The 5,796-nt window shown below is 39.0% G+C and overlaps 1 pseudogene; it reads right to left on the bottom strand.

Moving 5' to 3' along the window:
- Positions 1-822: 822 nt before the first annotated feature.
- On the bottom strand, positions 823-910 carry LOC113598971 (uncharacterized; annotated as a pseudogene).
- Between the last annotated feature and the right edge of the window lie 4,886 nt (positions 911-5,796).

Here is a 5,796-nt window from a genome sequence, read left to right as displayed (position 1 = left end):
TTCCCTTATTAGTTACTGCTTTCAGTTACATTACTTGCAAACACTCATTGGCTAGGTAGGATGGAATCAGCGTTAATTATTCATCTTGCTTTTACTTCCTCAATTATTTTTCTACTAAAATTTTAAGATAATAGGAAATACCTAAAATTGTAGATTCCCTAAAAATTTATTTATAAATTGAACTTTTGGTATCTTAAAGTTGCATATTAAATAATTTAAAAAGTAACCTTGGGGGCGCCTGGGTGGCGCAGTTGGTTAAGCGTCCGACTTCAGCCAGGTCACGATCTCGCGGTCCATGAGTTCGAGCCCCGCGTCAGGCTCTGGGCTGATGGCTCAGAGCCTGGAGCCTGTTTCCGATTCTGTGTCTCCCTCTCTCTCTCTGCCCCTCCCCTGTTCATGCTCTGTCTCTCTCTGTCCCAAAAATAAATAAATGTTGAAAAAAAAAATTAAAAAAAAAAAAAAGTAACCTTGCTGGAATTTTCTAATTATAAAAATGCTTGCCCTAAGTACTTAGTTGGTGCCCGGCAAAATTTCCTTCCCTTTTTCTCCCTTCCTCCTTTCTTTCCTTTTCTGTTTCTTTCTGAACTATCTATCCTTTCAAGTCTATTTTGCTAACATCATAGTTATCGTCCTAGAATGGTTTCTATAATGTGAATTTTTGTGCATTTTATCAATTTTGATCCCCAAATATTTGGAACTTATTCTGGGAAAAAATGTTGATGCCCTTAATGTAATGTGATTATTACAAAGATGTTTAATAACAACTTTATAATTTTTGATCAGTGTTCATGTTAGACAAAAGAACTGTGCTTTTTTTTTTTTTTTAATATGGAACGTTTCAGGATTGTGTGTCACTCTTGAGCAGAGGACATGCTGGTATTCTCTGTATCATTCCAATTTTAATGTTTTATTTTTTTTTATTTTTGAGAGAGAGAGAGAACGGGGGAGGGGCAGAGAGGGAGGGAGGCACAGAATTTGAAGCAGGCTCCAGGCTCTGGCTTCCAGCACAGAGCCCCACACAGGGCTCGAACTCATGAACCATGACCTGAGCCAAAGTCGGATGCTTAACCAATTGAGCCCCCCCAGACGTGCCCCACAGTGGTCCTCTTTTGACAGCACAATTATCATTTCTTACCGAATCGCTGAGTCCAAGTTAACTAAGTAAGCTAGCGAGGCCTGACACAGACCTGTCGCCACCATCTTGAAACTGACTGCCTCCAGGCCTTATGCTAGTCTGAAATGGATTAGTACTTGCAACTAAAGTTGATGCATAAAACTTCGGATTATATAGTATTTGAGTTTTGTTTTATATGTGGTTCTATAGAAAAATAAAAAAATGTAAACAGGCCAAAGAAAATCATCTATCATTCATCTCTTTCTAGCCTGAAATAACATTTTGTTGCATGTACTGCCCTACTTTTTAAATGAATACTAAGCTATGTAAGCACATAAGAAAATACATTATAAAACAAAAGTGGTTTTATCCAACAAAACTATTGGTATACTGTTTGATAAGTGCGTACTGTTTTAAATTTATGTTTTCCCTATCAATAATACATTTCTATATAAATAAATCAAAACTATTTCATGAATAAAGTAGGATTTGTTTAACCAAACCTCTATTAGATTTTTAAAAATCTTGGGCTCTTATAAAACCGTACCTTCTTTAAATGTATTATAATAGATCTTTGTGCATTTGTCCAATATTTACCTTAAAGAGCTTCTATCGCTATGTTTAGGTCCATTAGAATTATATTATAAAAAGCTGCCTTTATCAAGTATGGGGGAGAATAGCTGTGGTTTTTGTACCACATTTTCCCCTTTTTTTCTGGTTCTTTAGGGGAACTACACCTTGTAACATCTTACTCTGCCTCCCACCTTGGGCCATGGTCCTGGAAGGGTTGAGTCACATGGCCTCCCTCCTTCCCTCCCAGGCATGTGCTTGTGATCCAAATTGGACCAGAGTATTTCCCCAGACATTGCTGATAGAGCAAATTGAGGGACTTGTCTATCTGCTCTTGGCTGTCTTCCCTGGCACGAAGGAGGAGGCTGTTGGTACAAGGAGCAACTGAGAGAATTAAAGAGGGAAGTAGAAAAGTGATAGATGACAGGAGGGAAGGAAGGAATGAAGGAAAGAAGGAAGAGAGGAAGGGAAGAAGGAAGGAAGGAAAGGAAGGAAGGAAGGAAAAAAGGAAAGAAGAAAGGAGGGAAGGATGGAAGGAAGGAAGGAAATATTTGAGCTTCTATATCTAGCCATGCCTGAGAGTTAGAATTACCTCTGGACTCTTCAGTTGTATGAGCCAATAAATTCACTTTATTAGTTTTTTTTATTTTTTGTTTATACTTCAGTTGTATAAGCCGATAAATTCACTTTATTATTTTTTTATTTTTTGCTTATACTAGTTGATTTGGATCTCTGTCTCTTATAACCAAAACAGTCTTGATAATACATGAAGCAATATAAAAAATAAAAGTAATAAAGATTTATCTGTCTTATCAATAAATTATCTGAGTAGCTGTACACACATTTTTTTCTATCATGTTGTCCACAATTTTAAAACACGGAATTTCTGCTCTCACGCTTACATGACTTATCACTAGTCTCTACCTATTTAAACATCCAACTTTGAAGGAATGCTGCCCTTTACAGGAACATGACTTTTTCAGAGACTGAAATTTTGGATTAAAAAATTTTTTAAAGTCTGTAAGTATTCACATTTCAAAATGTTGTGCTATAATATATAATAGTCTTTTAAATGCTTCTCATTACAATGGAAATATGATTTCAATTATAACAATTCAGGTTACTAACAACTTTTCAAGAACACGAATGATGCAAAAGGACTGTTACATAGCTTTGTTTTGAATTTTTCCCATTCATGAGAACTTACCCAGTTGTATTTTCATCATCTTTTCTTGGCACTTGCTTAGTTTTTGACACAGTTGTTGCACAGGAGCATACAAAGCTTAGGAAGTATGACTGGCATCACCTGGTAAACTCAGGATACAAACAGTCTTACATGTCTTTTTTTTTTTTCTTCTACGGTCTAGTTTGAAAACTCACCTGCCATATTTAATAGGAAGCGTAATGTCTCCTTAAAATCTTTCCCCCCAAATTGTTCAAGAACTCTGGGAGATGACTGAGCTCAAAGGTTAATCCTGGCAAATAGAGAAGTCTGTAGTAGCTCTTTTTTGCCACAAGGTGTCACAAAAGGAAGAGCTTGCACAGGCTGATCGCTATGCTGTGGGAGTCCCTTGCTGGTCCAGACCCCTGTCCAGAATCCATGACATCCTCTGTACTTGATGCCCCTTCTCTGAGGGTCACCCATTGTTCCCTAAAGCACAACCAGCCTGTAAGCTTGTTGGATTCAGAGAAGCCTCTAGGAGCAAGTATTGCCTTGTGCCCAAACCAGCCGCATCCCATATACGTGTTTATACGTTTATATACGTCCTTTTCTTCTTTTGGGGGGGTTTCCCTGGGAAGAGCTTTTTATTTTGACATAATTTGAAACTTTCAGAATATTTGCAAGGATGGGATGAGAAACTTCGGTATACCGTTTCTCCAGATTTGCTAGTTACTCCCACATACATTTTTCTTTTTCTGAACCATTTAAAAGGAGGTTGGAAACATTCCTGTGTGTATTTCCTGAAGGCTAAGACATTCCCCTACATAATTAGAGTAGAATTGTCAAAGTTAGGAGATATAATAGTTATGTAATGCTATTGTCTAATTCAGAGTGTATGTTAAGATTTCTACAACTATCCCAGTAATATTTTTATAGTTATTCTCCTCCCTCCCTGCCCCAGTTTAAGATCCAGTCCAGGACCACATATAACATTTAGCTGAAATGCTTGTTTAATCTCCTTTAATCGGAAACCGGTTTTGGGTGGTTGTTGTTGTTGTATTTTTTTTTTTTTTTGTCTGTCTTCATCTTGCCATTTTTGAGGAGTACAGGCCAATTATTTTATAGAACGTCTTTCTCTTTGTGTTTATCTGATATTTCTTGTTGCTAGATTTCATTGTTTGCAGAAATGCCTCTGAAGTGATGTGTCTTTCTCAGTGTGTTATGCCTGGTGACACATAGTGTCTGTTTCCCTCGTTACTGATCATGTTAACTGGCTTATGAACTTGGTTAAGGTAATGCCCACCAGGTTTCTCCACTATATAGCTTTTATTTTTCCCCTTGTGAGGAAGTTATTTCTGAGAAGATGGTTTGAGACTCTCCCTGTGGCTGCTTAGTGTTTTTCCCAGCATAGTGGCTGAGTTCTGTGAATGAGCATGCCAAAAGAACAAAGTAAAAAAAAAAAGAAAATGACATTTTTGTGATCTTGTCTCAGAAGTCATACATCTTCACTTCTACAGAACTTTCTTAGATAAGACAACCACAAAGACGCACCCCGGTTCAAGGCCAGGGGACACAGAGCTCATTACGCAATGGGTAAGACGCAAGGTTGCCTTTGGGAAAAAACAGACCGAGAGTGTTGGCAGCTGTTTTTGAAAGATGCTGTGTGACATACTAGGCAACATCATGCCTACGGACTCGTGGCCCTTTTCTCCGAGCGGTGCCTCCCCTCCCGCTGTGTGTTCAATCTGTTTAATTTTAGGCCTCTGAGAACCCTGGACTGAGACTCTACCGCCAGTGGATTGGTTGGGGACCCCGTCATCTTGTGTGACCCTTGCTGCCACCCAGTGCAGCCATCCAGACGAGAGGTGGCACCTTCCTATGGACCGTGTTGGCAAAGAAGAGAATACAGATGAAAAAGGACCCTCCTCTTGCCTTCTGTCCCAGAGCCGCTTACAGAGAATGGTTGATTTTATGGTCTCCTTGCTCTTCAGGTCCCTCCGGATGTCACTTTTATGCTCTGGTGCTGGGATCTGTGCATGTATAACAGTTGACTTCTTCCCACTCCCTGCCCCGAGACCTTCTAAGTCCCATATGGTGAGATTCCCAAGGCAGTAGAAACTTTCCGAGGAAATTCAACAAGTCTCATCCCATTCAAGGAATAGAACATAGGTCAAAACTCATCAAGTTGTATACTTTGACTACGTACGGTTTGTTGTACCTCAATTAACATCTCCCTCAGGTGGAAACTAGAGTACTGTGTACTCTAATGTATGTATCCATTATACATGCTTATAATATGAATAGGTTTTAATTCACTGGTTGGAGGATAAAAACGATTTCACATTTCTTTTTAAGGGACTCCCATTCCCTCTTTCCTTTGTTCTCTTTAGACTCCTTATTGTGATAAATTTAAGACACTGAGGGTACTTTGTCCACAAGGGCCACACCTACCATTGTGAAGAAGTCTAATGACCCATTAGAAGTGGACCCTTTGCAGCTCTTCCCGCCACTGGGCCCTCAAGGTGCTGGGTAAGGAAGGCTCTGGCATCAACCACAAATCATGGCCAGGATGAGCCTTCTCTCAGTTTATTCTGAAGCGTGCATATAATCTGTTTCCTTTAACTCTATGCAGATTATTTGTTCTGTGTAAACAACCAAGGACACTAATGGGCTACAAAGCATTGCTGTTAGTTAATAATATAATGCAATATCAAATAACCCTAAAGGAGGGTCACCACCTAAATTTCCTTGAACTAAAAACTTTTCTCTCTCTCTCTTTTTTTCTTTTTGAGGGAAGGACCTGACTAACTCTATACTTGATGTTTATTGTTCTCTATAATCCTTAAAACCCTAGGCTGTAGCATCTGTCACAGATTTAAGGTGACCTCAAACTAATCTCTGAGGACAGTGGACAGTTACTAGCTAGCCCTATCTTTGTACAAATAATTCC

This window comes from Acinonyx jubatus, chromosome B2 (genome assembly GCF_027475565.1).
Source record: "Acinonyx jubatus isolate Ajub_Pintada_27869175 chromosome B2, VMU_Ajub_asm_v1.0, whole genome shotgun sequence".
NCBI classification, from domain to species: Eukaryota; Metazoa; Chordata; class Mammalia; order Carnivora; family Felidae; genus Acinonyx; species Acinonyx jubatus.
The sequence above is the reverse complement of the archived record's forward strand: the minus strand, read 5'-3'. Positions and strand labels throughout refer to the sequence as shown.